Here is a 16,013-nt window from a genome sequence, read left to right on the forward strand (position 1 = left end):
CATAAATAAGCCAAAGGCTCCAAATACAGTGTACATCATGGGCACTTCTGCTACCTTCTCATACCCACAAGTGTACGTGCAGGCAACTCGAGTTTTCCAGCTACAGATACGATGGGATTAACCAAGTGAGTAGAATTTACTGAGTTGATTAAATTTTAGCCCCAAAGCAATAAAACCAATGAGTTTTCAATGAGAATGTCATAGGTAAGTGGATGGCATTCAGCCAGCTGTTGTAAATACTCCCAAATATCTTGGACCCAGTATGAAACTATAAGCCATGTGGGGACAGGCACCACACTTGTTTTGCTTGCCTCTGTAGCCCCTATACCCAGCACTGGTGGTCCTCAGTAAAAACTTGCTGAATGAATAAATAAATGCAAAAAAGCAATGAACAAATATGCCTTTAAGATTTTATCAAAACCCTGGGTTGATTATGACAGAGCTACTTAATCTGTTTTTTCTTAAAGATAAGAACTCTGAGAACTGTAGAGGTGATTGGATTTGTTCATGGAAACGTCAGAGCAGTGCAAAAACTGCAGTCCTCTGACCCTGAGCTGGGAATGTTTAAGCCCATGTGGACATCTGTTGGCTTACAGCAGGGGGGAGACAATGGGAGGGGCTGTTTCGGGGGGAAGCCATCAGAGAGCTGCGGAGGCCACCTTTGAATATTCCTGGTTCAGTTTTGATACTGTCCTTGTTGATTTTGATTGACAGAAATAGAAACTGTGTTGGATCTTTTTGGAGTCCTCTAAGTCTTTTTTAAGCCTCTTCTGACTGACACGCTACAGAAATGCTGTGATTAGTATGTGAAAGATGTGCTCAACAAAGGTCAGCTAAGTCTAACAAATAACTGGATTTAAGGTGTGTTTGTTTGTTTGTTTTTGCATTTCTGGTTAGGCTGAGGCAGTTCTACTAATATGTGGGTTTTTGCAAATATACAAACCAACTCTCAAATCTGCTTCAGGATTTTTGGTAGGAATAGCAATGGCATGCCCATGAATTCTTTCAAATGTTTATTTGTTCATTCCCACATTCTTTCAAACATCAATTACTCACTCATGCAGAAGTTCATCCATTCAAGTATTAACACACTCTTCCATTCATTATTGCAAATGTTTGTTCGGTGACTTGTAAATGTTCAAAACACTGACCTAGCCGTTCCAGTTTGTCTAAAGTGAAATGCTTTATAACATATCTCCCAAAGCCTATTAGAGACCCTGAATGTACATTAAATGCTACATAGCCAAAGGAGCATCTTTCTGTCTCAAACTCACGTCTTTTCCTATGCTCCTTATTTCTGTGATTGACACTCCCATCTACTTAACCCTGTGTAACAACATGAAAACCTTGGAGTTGTTTATGTTTGATTTTCTTCCACTCTTCATTCAATTAATTTAAAAATTCTGCTGATTCTACCATGAAATTACTTTCTAAACTCATTTCAAATACCACTTCTCCCCTTACACTTCTCTACCCCAGCCCCGTCTTCTCACATTGACGTGATCTTCTCATGTAATAAAATAAATCTTATTTGTGATGGAACGGGGGGAAGAGATGTGGTAGAGAGTGGAAGAGTAAGAACAATTGAAAAGGAAAATGGAAGTCTGATGGTGGTACTTCTCTATTTAAAACAATTCAGAGTTTTCCCATGGTTCTTAAGATTAATTCCTTAGCATGGCTGGCAATATGCCTCAACTAACATTTCTGCCCTCACCTCTACTTCTTTTTCTGTTCATTGCTCTTCTCCTTTTGTAAATTCTCTAAACATGCGATGTAGTTGTGTGCCTTTGTGGCTTCACTGATGTGGTCAGTCTTTCTGTAATGTCCATTATTGATCTTTAGGTTGCATTGAATAAATATTTCAAGTTCCAACTTTAAAAAAGTATAAATTCTGTGGGGATTTGCCAGATCCCTCCGAGTCTATTTAATCTCTCCCTCCTTCCCCTCACTACTCCGTAATCATGCCTCTGTTGGAGAACGTAACTTACGGTAACATATTCTGACCCCTTACAAAACTCTGAACTAATGGAAGGGGAGGTCACATCACCTTATCAAAATCACATCACCTCCAAGAAGGAGGATCTCTAGTTCCTAGCGCAGTGCCTGGCCAAACAGAAAATGCTCCGCAAAGCTTTCCTGAATAAATGACTAACTTCATGGGAACTCAGAGTTAGGGGGATAAAACTACTATACATGCTAAATAACAGCCGATTCGGATTTGGGCTTGTAGGTACTGGGCATTTTACAAGTTTCAACTAATTTAATCTTTGCTACCCCTATGAAATATTACCATCCCATCTTACAACAAACGGAACTGAGGCACAGATAAATCAAATGCATTTAAACACACTGCTTTTAAATTGCAAAGTAGGGACTGAAACCCATGGTATGCACTCTGAACCATTCTAATGCACTGCTTTTCTACCAGTGGAGCCCCAGAGATGTGGGCAAAGCCTGTGTGACTGTGGGCAGGCTATTTTATCTTACCAAAATCTAGTTTTTGCACTGGTGATGTAAAAATACCAATACGTAATTTGCAAGGTTGCAGCAATAACTCAAATCAATAATGGACGTGAAGCGTCCATCACTTTCCCTGGTGGATCGTACGGCATTAACAGAGAAGTCGACTTATGGGCTAGATTTACACTTGCCTTGATAACTTAAACTAAGGCAGCCTAGAGTTGATAGTCTCATGGAGTTTCTACAATCCATCCCATTTTCTTTCAACTCAAGTCAGCGGAGACGACAATGTTTTTCTCCATAAGAATTCTGCAGAAGAATAAGATGAGTCATCACGCTCTGGCTGGACCTCAGTGTTTGAGGTCTGTGCCACCCTCCAGGCCAACTCCTGTTCATGTATATTAAGTTGCTTCCTGCACTGGGAAACATAACTGCTCCTGGGGAATGAACTAGCAATGCATTTCTGGTTTCTTTGAGAGAGAGAAAAATAAGCCAAAATTATCCAGATGGGCATGTGCAAGAGTGAATGAGAGGAAAGTATTCAATCTATTCCTTATTGAGAACTATTAATAATGCCTTGCTGAGTGCAAACTCTTCCTTCCAACCCTGGTCAGGGTCAATGCAATTATTTTAGCTTAGAGATGAAAGAATCAAGGATCCAAGAAATGACATATTGGCAGAAATTAGTTAGCAAAAGGCCCCAACTCAACACAAAGGTCTCCATGTCTTAGTCCAAGGGTTCCTTTTACTGCACTTCATGGCCATTCCAGGTTCAAGATGGTAGATGTCAAATAAATGTTATTAGAACAGCTGTCACCAAAATTACTCTGAGGATTAAATTACCTTGGGTAAATAGATCTTGATTAAAAAAATAACAATAACTTAGAGAAGGGTCTGTGGGGAAACATGAACCAAGATGAAACTTGCAGAGAGCCAATAAGAAACATACTTGCTTTCACTCATTCCTCTTGGTGTTTGTCATTTGTTTATTTTAGCCATTGCATGGGAAAAGACAAGTTAGTATTTGATACGATCACAAGTAGACTGATGGCTATAAAGGTGTAAACCTGAATATGACTGATTTCAATGATTTTGCAAATTTATCTTCCTTCATCAATAAAATCTACTGAGACTTTTATGGTTTATTTTTTTAACAGAGAAAAACAACTCAAACTACCCCAAAGTCTCCGGTAAAACAGAATGCAGCCAGGTGGCCCTGGTGAAATAAAGACAAGAAGGAGAGATAAGTCTGCCTGGTTAGACTGAGTGCCTCCAAAAGAGATTTGTTGATGTTCTCACTGACAGTGAAGGCCATGAGCTTTCCTTAACTTAATTTCACTTCCTGCTGTTTGTGCTAGAGTGGAATTACAGTGTAAATTCCTATTTTCATTATGATCTTGGTCATAAAGAGTCACTCAGCCCAGAACTCCCAACCATAAGTAGTGTTTTATAAGCAATCACGGATCTAGTGTCAAGAGATGTGGGTTTAAGTCCTACCTCTGCCACCTACTGTGAATGTGGACGATTCACGTCATCTCTACAAGCCTCAGTTTTATATCGGTAATAATTTGGGTGTTTCAGCAAGAATTCAGATGTCTGTATATGTGAAAGACTGGAGTTATGAGTCTTCTAGGAGTTTGTTTCATTAGCTGATTAGCAGAAAGGTTTCCATCTACCCCATATGCACCCTTTTAGGATATAGAAAGGGCAGGAGAAAGAGTATTAAAGAGTAGTAGGTCTGCTACTCAGTTTTGACTTCTGGTGGTAGAGATCCACATTTGTGTTTTGTCAAGCCCTCCCTGTGATTCTGATACAGTCTCAAGTGTAAGAACCATGGTCCTAGAAGCAAGCTGAGATGAAGGAGATAGTTCGTGCTGTCTCTGAGTTTGGTTTCCTTGCCCACTCCCTTGGCATCATGCCTAAAGCCTAGTATAGGCAGAGCCTGGAGAGTGCTTACTGCAGTGTTTCTCATCTACTGTTCTGTCTGTGAACCTAAAGAATGTTATTCCTCCCTTTAGTGTTTTGTAAGTATGCTTAAATTGTGCCACAAAGCAAATCAATGCAATAATCCATTACACTGCTTTGGTTCCTGACTACGCATGATCACCTGGAGATTCTTACACGCCCATCCTAGGGAACCTTAACTTTCTCCCCATGCTCAACTCTGAAACTTGCATGTATATTCTACACACACTGTTATGTGCCCATATATTCTATCTCATTTCATGCTCACCACCACCTCTCAAGATGTTAGAACCTTGGAGCTGGCCTGGCTCCATCCCAAGGGATTATCTAGACACTGGCAGGCTTTCGAATCTTTTCTAAAAGCAATGCAACTCCAGCCTGCCTGGGTGAATTTTAGGAGCATACTCTTCACCTGCAAGCGTGGTTTGACGATACCTACTTTCTAAGGGTCAGAGCACACAGGAGCTCATAGAACTATTTTCTGCACATTTGTTCAGGTAGGTCATGTACTTTGTTATCACGAGTACTTCCAAATACACTTGGGCTATTACTTTCATATGCCATATATAGCGGTGCACTGGTGGCAAATCTAGTCTCACCTGACTGCATTTCTTTTCTGAATGGAAGTTGCTGTTAAGAGTCAAAAGGTCCAAAACCAACCTAAAGCAAACCAAAAGTAAGGCCCAAACTTGACACTCATGCAACCTAAATAAGAAGCAACTCCTCGAATACAAAATCATGTAATTATACCAGTATCCCAGAGGACTGATGCCAGGTTTGGCATTTCAGAAAGGGAATGTGTGGAAAGAAAAAAAAAAAAACTTACGTTATGAATGATCCAGTTATACTGCTTATTGTTTCTGTATACTGTATGCCACACCATAGCACTATTTGCAAGTAATATTTTACAGTCAAAACGCACATCACCAAATGGAAGCAGTTTTGCCCGAGTCATTCAGTGTGGTCAGTCGGTCACTGAGAGGAGTGATGGCCACGCTTGGCCATGTTTTCCCAGCACCCAGATCTGTGAGGTAGGTGCCCTCACCATCCACCCCGTTTTACAGACGAGGACATCGGACACAAAGAAAATTAACTTCCGCAACACTACAAATCATTAAGTGGAGTGTGTTGGCAGCTCCAGGACTCCCAAGAAAATGGGATTTAGAATTAGTTTTCTATCCTATGATTGATACACAACTCTGGGATGAGTTCAGGGAACCCATCCTCTAAGCATCCCTCCAGTGCCTGCTTTGTTCACATCAGACGTACAACTGAGCTTTATCCTTGATCTGCTTTTGCTCTAATTCCTTTCTTCAGGATCACAGTCCTTCATTTAAACTTACCCTACTTCCCTGGAGTTTACAGTCTCCAGTCCTCAACTTCAAACTGGCAGCTGAAGATCAGATGCTGCCACTTAAAGCATTGCTATTAAAAAAAAAAAAAAAAGGCCTACACCTTAGATCAGACATCCTTGGATGTCAAAGCTTGTCCAGACCAAACACAAGTTGTTAAATCCCTCTGGATACAGTCTGGTGTCCTTTAACCTGTGCCCACCAAGTCAAGCATGGCCCCTTTCCCCATGACTGAGCATGTCACAGGCATCTCTCTGAAGCCTGGCCAAGATCCAGCTCAAATAGCATAATTTTCAGTGACCAGTGCTGTTGTCCAAAGAAAGAGATTTCATTTTCCTCTCTTGACATTTTCCCTTTTAAAATACCGGAATACAACACAACCGGAAAGTTCTTCAGTGCTTTGTGGGAAGCCAATTATAGTTATGTTCTAACAAAGGGTATAAAAAATTTAAAATTAAAAAATGACCAAAAAATCAGATCCCAAGGAACTGTCACTTGCAATATTGCTCTTACCTTTAATGGAAGAGAAGTTCAAGTGCTCCAACCATCGCCTCACTCCCTCAGAAAAGCAGCTTCTGCCAAGAGATGTATAATGGCTGTTACTTATTTGCCTCTAAGGACCGAGTTTCAGGGCAATCAGAAGCATTTTTAATCATTGGTTTATTTCTTCCTACTACCAGTTTCAAAACTAAATCCAGTGTTTCATGAAATGCTGGGCAGAATGGTGTATGTATTCCCATGGATGTTAAGAGATCTTGGTCTTCCTGCTGGGCTCCAAACTCAGTGTCACTTGCTTATTTGGGGAGTTAAAATTAAACAGACAAACAGGGACATGATTGTAAGATCGTTTTATGCCATACTATGAAGTCTCATGTTTAGCCGGTATATGATTATCAGATTTACTGAGAATTTTTAAGCAGTGAAGCATTTATTTGTATTGAAGTATATTTGATTACAATATTATATTAGTTTCAGGTATACAACATGATGACAATATTTTTATAGATTGTACTCCATTTAAAGTTATTACAAAATAATGGCTATGTTTCTCTGATGCACAGTACATCCTTGTTACTTACTAAGTTGTTAAAGAAAAACCCAAATGAACATTTTGGCCAACCCAATATTTTATACATAGTAGTTTGTGACTCTTAATCTCATACCCTTATCTTGTGCCACCCCCCTTCCCTCTCCTCACTGGTAACCATTACTTTGTTCTCTATATCTGTGAGTCTATTTCTGTTTTGTTAGCCACTATATAAAACAGTATGGAGGTTCCTTAAAAAACTAAAAATAGAACTACCATATGATCAGGAAATTCTACTCCTGTGTATGTATCTGAAGAAAATGAAAACACTAATTCAAAAAGATACATGCACCCCAATGTTCATAGCAGCATTATTTACCATAGCCAAGATATGGAAACAACCTAAGTGTCCATCAACAGATGAATGGATAAAGAAGATGTGATACACACACACACACACACACACACACACACACATATATATATATACATATATCACATATATACTTGTACATATATATATATATGTAAAGGAATATCACTCAACCATAAAAAAGAATAAAATAATGCCATTTACAACAATGTGGATGGACCTAGAGAGTATTATGCTTAGTGAAATAAGTCAGATAGGGAAAGACACATACTCTATGTTATCACTTATAAGCAGTGAAGCATTTTTGAAGAAATATGCTGAGAACTGTGTGGGACCGGGTGTAGGGACCCTAAGTGGAGGAAGGAAGGCCAGTTAGAAAGCTGGCAAATATTCCAGGCTCAAGAAGATGAGGTTTAAACTATAATGTTGGGTGTAAGGGAGGCACTGAGCAATGTATCAAACTGAGTGTTCAGTAAATATTTGTGGAAAGAAGGGAAGGAAGGAGGGAGGGAGGGAGGGAGGGAGGGAAGGAGGGAAGGAAGGAAGAAGGAAGGAAGGGAGGAAGGAAAAGAAAAAAGAACAGGGAGCTGAACTGGCTGAAACCCCTTGAAATTCTCCCGGGTGGTACATTATCTTTATAACTGCATACAATATTTAAAAATCACATTCTATAACAGCAGTCCTCAATGAAGTGTCACAATTAGACTCCTTTGAGTAACCTAAAAAATCTTGATGCTGTGACTATATTCCAAACCAATTAAATCAGAACCTCTAGGGGTAGACCCCGGGCCTCAGTATTTTTTAAACGCTCCCCAGTGATTGTAATGTGTAGCCAGGGCTGAGAATCGGTGCTCTGTAGACTGTCTGCCTCCGGAAACCATCTCTGCCTAATAATCGGTTGCCATGGAAATGTATCCACCAGTTAGGCGAGGGCTGTCCAACCTCCAGGTTACTTTCAATCTAAAAATAACGGATACTTTTCTATCACTGGGATAATAAAACCCTGTTATGAGCCACGGCCGAATTTCTTCCTCTTTTCCTCTACATGGACCCATTCAGATCTACTCGGGGGACCTAAGTCAGGCTCTGGTTCTACCTATACACGAAATAGCAGCAGAAAAGTCACTGGACATTTGCTTCTCACTTGCTGGATAGAACCACCTCTAAGGTTAACTCCCATATTACATGGGGGTGATGTGGACAATAGGTTTATAAAGCTTCTGTTTGTGTATTGTCTCTGCCAATTTATTAGCTGGTACAACATTGGGCAAATCATTTAACCTGCTATCAATTCAGCTTCCTTATCTGTATAATAGGGATATTCATACCTCAATCAAAATTTGTTTTCGAAGATAGAATGAGACAAGACATATTACTTTGTAAATTCCAATTACTATGTAATATGATATCTATAATAATAGTAATAGATGTTTCTTCTCTCTGTTGATATCAATAAAGATGATATAGAATTTTAAGATTGAAGGTGATTTATGCAATATCTTTCTTTCATTCTACCAGGTTTCTAAATATCAACATCCAATGTGAGCTCCCTTGTCTCTCAAATCACAGTGTTTGACAATAATTTGGGTTGCCAAAATCCATGACATGTTACATATTTCTAGAGGTAGAAGGGAATTTTCAACCTGAGTCTTGCTAGGGAGTAAATGTCCTGATAATATGGTCAACTCAAACAAAGATCCACCTTATTAACAACTGTACAGTCTATCCACTGGGGTGTGGTGACTGAAATGGCTGGACTCCTCACGTTCTTATAGAGAGCACAAGCACATCATGAAATCACCGTCACTCACTAAACACCGCCTGCGACTGACAAGTGCACCTCAGTGTTGTTACAGATGCTCTGTTACCTAAAAGGCAAACTTGAAGGGAGAAGAAAAGAGCAAAACAATTCATTTTCAATCTAATTAAAGTCATTACAAATAGCCTCCCGGTGCTTAACCTTTTTTCCTCCAAAATCCCAATCTTTGAGCTACATGCTCAGATCTGGAGCTTCATTGGGGTTTTTCTTAATTGCCTTTCCATCACTAATGGGATTCACTTCATTATTACCTCTGCCGAAAGCTGCCTCCGACTTGCAGCCCCCATGCTGAGTCATTTACATGCCTATTTAGAATGCCAAATGATGAAGTCAGGCCACCTTAAAGCTTAGGTAGCTAAATTGGACTGCGGCTACACCTGCTGGGAAGCATTGACTTAGGCTATATTTTCTTACGTATCTATAAATTGTCTCCAAACTCCTCTCTCTCTCCCCATTCATCCCCTTTCTCTTCCTTCCTTCCTTCTTTCCTTCCTTCCTTCCTTCCCTCCCTCCCTTCCTTTCTTTCTGTGATTCTTTCTCCCTCTTCATCCCCTTTCCTTACTCTGTTGCTTCCCATGCCCATCCTCACAATATCCTCCCAGAACCATCTTACTATTTCAACCACATCTATGACCACATCACTGCTATCATTTTTTTTTTTTTTTTTTGTGGTACGCGGGCCTCTCACTGCTGTGGCCTCTTCCGTTGCAGAGCACAGGCTCCGGACGCGCAGGCTCAGCGGCCATGGCTCACGGGCCCAGCCGCTCCGCGGCACGTGGGATCCTCCCGGACCGGGTCACGAACCCGTGTCCCCTGCATCGGCAGGTGGACTCTCAACCACTGCGCCACCGGGGAAGCCCTCTACTATCTTTTTTCGAACAGCTACTTTGCCATCTATCTTTAGTTAACCTTAACAAAAGTCTGTGAACTCAGTTTCATGATTCCAGTTTAAAGGGGAGCCAAGAGAGAAAATAGGATGATGAAGAAGACCCAGTTTACATATGAGCAAGATAGGGTTTGAACCCAGCCCTTACCTTCTGGGAAGAAATCAATAAGACCACAGAAATGGTGTCTTATCGTAGAAAGGGAGAAACCCAGAGAGGGGCACTGTGTGTCCAGGGCCTCTCAGTGAGTCCCTAGAGGAGGAACAGTAGGAAGTCAGACCTACCAACTCCCAATGCCTTGTTCTTTCTATCCAATCTCACAAAATCTCCTCGGGCAGCACATTAAGTAAGAATTAGTGTGGTCTAGTCAAACAGGATGTTAGCAGGGGTAGGAGTAGTTCAAGGGTGGGGTCAGATTCTTACCTAGTGCCAGAAAGAGGGCAGTCAGTGCCAGGTGGGGCTGTAGTAATTTTTTTTTTTTTTTGGTTTGTTGGTTTGTTGGCATGAGGCTCTGGGATGGTTGGGCTAATGAATCCTATTTTCTTTGTGCATGTGAATACAGAGATGCTGGGGTGGGAGCTATGAGGAGAAGGTGGAGACAGTTTTGGGAAACTGGAGATTCCTGCCCACTTTAGGCAGTTTCCGATCCCATGTCTACCAAAGCTTGACAGGTTGTGTATGTGTGGTGCGTACGTGGTGTGTGTGTGTGTATGTCTGTGTGTGTACTGTATGTGGTGTGTGTGTGTGTGTGTGTGTATGTCTGTGTGTGTACTAGAATTAGAGACATACAGAGAGATGTGTATTAACATAGCCTCTGGCCTTCAGAGAGTTTACAACTCAACCAGAGAAATCATGCTAACACTGAAATAATGAACCAGATACAGTTTAAAACTTTTAAAACGCAATAGAAGAGAAAGACTAAGTCAATTATGGTCCAGCTCCTAGAACAAATTTTATGAAGACTTTAGAAATGGTGAGCATGCAAATATTCACTGGATGCCTATTGTATGCAAGACTCTCCTTGCTACTGGTTAAATAATATTAAACAGGATATGGCGTTGCCTTGCTAGTAATTATAATCAAGTATGAAATGTGTTATCTCGAGGTGAACACTGAAGCAGTGAGAACATAGAGAGGAAACTAACCCATTCTCACATCCTTGATAAAGGAACATCTAATCTGAAGCCTGGAGGATAAATCAGAATTAGGGAGGAATAATGGTTATTGTCTCTTGGGCTTCCCCTTTCCTGTCCATTCTCTGTCCATCTCTGACCTGCGGCTCTGGCCCTACCAGATGACATCTGCAGAATATAGCACTGGTGTTTCCTTGCCCTTCAGTTTCTGCTTAGGGTTTAGCCAGTAGGAAATACTGATAGGAAATAAGAGGCCTGATGGAAAGAGAAATGGGGTGTTTCTACCCGGCTCCCTCCCTGCTGTGATATCACATCTCAATCAGTTTCATCTCTCCATGACTATAGCACTTTCCAGGTGGCTCCTTCTCTGGGGTTCTAGGTTCCCGTCCTCAGCTGTCCCCAGACTACTTGGCCCTACGAGGAATAAGAACTTCCCAACTTGCTAGTTTCTGAGTATCTCACTATTTATTTCCTCATCATCCTTTTCTTGTTCCCTTAAACCTGCCTAACATTCAGTAAGTAGTTCTTATATTAAAAGCCTCTTCATTTGAACAATTACAGGTGGATTCTGTTTCCTGCCTGTAAGCCAGCTGATACAGCAGGTGAAGGCAGAGTGAGAGGTGGGTTGGGAAGTGGGTAATGTCCAATAACCATGTGTTGTTCAATATGGATGGAGTAGAGTGTGACACTGGGGTAGAGAGAGGTGAGACTAAAGAGGGAAACTGAACATAAAGGGCTTTGCATGTTGTACTAGAGAATTTCTGTATGACAATATAGAAGAATGTTTATAATATATTAAGTAACAATAAAAAAATAATTTTGAAATATGTATGTGTACATTATAATTTTAACTGTGTTATACTTGGGAAAAATGATATAATTAAATATATAAAATGACAACGGGGCTGTCTTATGGGATTTACAATATAGGGGATTTTTTTTTTTTTTACCTAGTGAACTTTCTGAAATGGATCATACTGATTTTATGAATTTTAAAATATACTTTTTAAGAGCAAATATCCTGAAGAACTTGTCATCTGGAATTCCCTTAAGCACACTGGATAAAATGCACATTCATGATTAGTTTTAAGCCTCCCTCGCAGAATTTGCAATTCTGTGCAAACGGGCAGTGAGCACCTAACCTGTCAAAATGGTCAAAACCTTCATTTAAATACCATCTTCAGCTGATGACAAAAGAGGATGTTGAGAGTGGGGTTTGAGACGTCCAAGCGGAAGAAGGCAATTGACATGGAGATGAAAAAGCAAATGTTTGGTAAATAAATGTTTGCTGGATCACGCAAAGACAACGGGACACACAGTGCACTCTGGTCTCTAAGAGTTTCCCCCACCACACCCAGCCCATACTCCTTGAATATATCTCTAGTGATAGCTCTACTCTTTTAACAGGTCCTCTACACTCTATCTAAATTCTTCAGGCAGTTAGGGTGAAGGTCAAAGTTTCTTCCTGAGTCTTTTGGGCCTCGATTGTCTTCGGCTCGAAATAATCTTCATGCCAAAGAGACATTTTGAAGTGGCAAGTTTTACTCCCCTGCAATAATCTCCATGAGCTCGGTTTATGTAAATCTGTGTCTGAAAGAACGGTCCACCTTCACAGACAACGAACTTAGCTAGGCGTCTCCTGGAATCTCCCTCCACATGCCCCTAGTTTGGGGCTTCACTGCTGAGCTATGAATTTTCAATGGGATTATGCCTGGAACTTGGACTGATCAAGGGGACAGCACATCTGTGAGCAAGGATGGTTGTAGGCATCAACTTATTTCTTAAGCAGGGTATGAAATGTCAGCACAGATGGCATCTTCTAGCTCTTAGAAAAACATTTCCTGAAAAGGGAAAATCTGGAGAACCGCTTCCAAAGTTGTAGACATCTATAAGAGGCAGAGACTAAGAACTCAAACAGCTCCCAAACTTTAGGACCTTAGATCCTGGCCCTGTGCGGTAGCAGCCTGGATTAATGGTACAGAAGAGAGGAAAAAAGCCTGTGATGACAGCAGCAGGCTGCTGGGAGCTACCCTACCATCTGTCTTCCATTGGATTCTCCAGTCCCTCTGCCTAGGCTTTTCCTGTGGAGCCAAATCTAGCTAGAGCACAAAGGGAGCCCCTAATAGCCAGTGAGCCACTTGCAGAAAGGACAAAGCACATTGATAATGTGGCCCAAGGGCACCGCTCAATAATACCACTGTGGCAATCAAACTTTGCAGGAAGAAGTTACATTTCTTAGCGAAGAGCATTTGGACTACAAGTTCTGAGAAACAGTATGACTCAGCAAGGCTCATGAGTCAGGCTTATTGGGGTTCAACTATCAGCTTTGCCCCTAACTCTCTGTGTGAAATTGGACATGTTTCTCCACCTGTCTGTCTTAATTTCATCATCTATAAAGGTAGATTAAATGAAACCTAACTGTTCATTTGATTGCTAGATGACTAAAAAAGCATAAACACCTGTATTATACAAATGTAAGCAACACATGCTGCTTCCTTTTAAAATTCTTCTACTCAATCCATTCTCATTTCTTACATGAGAAAATCCGTGCTCAGTGGGGAGAATGGTTTACCAGTCACACAGCTGTTTTTCGGTAAAAAGTGGTACACCAGAAAGCGCACTGAATCAAGATGAAATGGGTTTAAATCCCAAGTTTACTTTCCAACGTGATGTGGGGAAAGTTACTTAAATTCTCTAAGCCTCGGTTTCCTCATGGATATAAGGGGGTAGTAATACTGCTCTGGCTAGTCTCTGGCATGCAGTTACTTTATGTTCCGCTAAGAAAGAAAAATGTTCTAGCTAAGGAGCTTGATAGAAGACCCCCACATAAATCTGGGATACTAAAGGACTATGCCCTCCAGGTAAGTGAGATAATGAGACAACCAGGAAGCGTGCATGCCTCAGTCTTGGTGGCGGCGTGGGCATCTTTCTTAAGAATTGAAACCACAAGTGCTCAGGCCATATTGCCTTCTGGATTTGCACTGCAAACCCTGTGTATAACCTCTCATCCCCAACAAAAAGCAAAAAACTCTTGAGCAGAAAATTTAAAGTGGGCTTATATTGACAGTGCCCCCCATGTGACTAGTGGAAGCTGACGTCTCTAGAAAATCTTTAATAGCAGCCCGCAGAGATTTTAAGATATTTTAAGATCCATTCCAAATTCAAAGATGTGAAAGTATGAAAAGACATGCATCTTAGTATGGATGAAACATGGTAAGTATGGTAGTGCCTCCCTGATATGATTACTGTAAGGAATAATGATTGCATATATACATATGTGCATACACACACACGTGTATGTTTTCCTGTGTGGATGCATCTTTTTAACTATGTGTGGCTTTGAGTGGGTCTCTGAGGACGACGACATCTGTGGTTCCTAAGATCCTCTTTACTTTGCTTTGATGATTCATCTGAGAATAAGCCATTTGTCTTTATTCACAATCATGTACTTCTGTCAGGTCTCAGGCTCAAATTACGGCATCCTTGGTTGTACTTGAAATGTCCCACAGCAGTTTAATAGCTCACTTTTCTGAAGAGTTAAGAGAAGTCAGTTTCTACTAAATTCCTCTTTATCACCTGCAGTTTCTGTTCTAATCACCTGATATTGTTCATTATCTCCTTTAGCACTGAAATATATTCCTATGCCAGTGAAATCTATTCCCGGACAAAGGCAGCAAAGGAATCCCAGGAGAAGCCAGTTTTCAATTCCCAGATTCTGATAACAAAGATGGTAACCTTTTGTTGCAACCTTTTGCAACCTTTTGTTTTTATGCCACAGTAAGATCTTTCATGAGGGATTAATTTATTAAAGACCACAGAGGGGCATATCTACATTTCTTATCCATAACTAATTAGGGAGGGACAAAAGGGCTTTCGGTGGGGAGAGAAGTGTGTTGAGGAAAAGGGAAAGATCAGAAAGTCTGCAGAAGGACGGGATGCCCATCCTTTCAACACACCAGTTCTTCCTTACGATGCTATCGACTTTCCAATTCCCTTGCACAAGTGGGTTGGCTGGATGAAGAGAAGCATGTGAAAGCAAGATTAGAGCTTGGAAGGAAGTCACTTTCAGAAGGGATAAGGTCAAAGTCTTTTAACCAGTCACACATGACAAAATATCCAAGTGTTCTTCTGAGAGCAAGGGACCTGGGCAGGATGGAGACTAATGAAGACGTTTAATGGTATAGAAAAACGTATTTATCATCCATTTATTCATCCAACAACAATTTGTTGAGCATAACCTAAGTGCTGTACACTCTGCTAGGCTCAGAGGAGAGGGATAAAGTCTCTTGTTCGGCAACTGTTTTGTCAGGGTACTCTAACAATACACATTAGGAAAGGAAGGAAGACCATCTTCCCCAAGTGAATGAGGATATCCTTCCTTTCTTCCATCCTTCATGTGTTTGTCAGTGCAATAAATATTTGAACTCATGCTATGTGCAAGGCACTATGTTCCACCTGGCAGTCAAGGAAATCTACAATCTAGTAGACACATACACTTTTGTACTCAGGATGTGCTGCAAGGTCTTGTTCATAGCAGGTGTTCAACAAATCTCTGTTAATAATGCTAGCGACAAGGACGATAACGGAGCCCTTAGACTTTATTTCCAATATGTTGCACATTTAAAATAAAATATTTGATGTGAATCACAATTAGCTATTAATTGCCTATTTTAATATAATGACACATTTCAGCAAAAGATTAATCTAAAAAATGTCAGGTGATTCTTTAGTGCATAACTGTTTTTTTCTTAATAAGTTGAATATTAATTTTTTGAAAGGAAAACAATCTGAGTGTTTTGAAGAAGTCCTGACACCAGATTGGCAAAGAAATTATATATTAATTTAGATACTGCTTAATAAAAATATGATTTCACAAAGTGCAACTTCACTTTATATTCCTCCTGAAAGCTTCTTTATGAAGGATCTGGGAGACTGAGCTTATGGAAGAAACACGAAAGTTAAGATTCAAAAGCATAGGTTCAAGGTTGTGACCTCAACTG

The 16,013-nt window shown here is 40.6% G+C and overlaps 1 protein-coding gene across 1 annotated transcript in view; it reads right to left on the minus strand.

Annotated features, from left to right (window-relative positions):
• The window catches only part of TENM4 (teneurin transmembrane protein 4), a 2,953,681-nt gene that overhangs the window by 1,632,942 nt on the left and 1,304,726 nt on the right, over nt 1–16,013 (minus strand). The window contains exon 9 of the mRNA XM_079930721.1: nt 6,291–6,352. The gene's annotated coding sequence lies outside the window, so the exon portion shown is untranslated. The remainder of the gene's footprint in view (nt 1–6,290; nt 6,353–16,013) is intronic.

The sequence above is a fragment of the Stenella coeruleoalba genome (genome assembly GCF_951394435.1).
Source record: "Stenella coeruleoalba genome assembly, chromosome: 8".
NCBI classification, from domain to species: domain Eukaryota; kingdom Metazoa; phylum Chordata; class Mammalia; order Artiodactyla; family Delphinidae; genus Stenella; species Stenella coeruleoalba.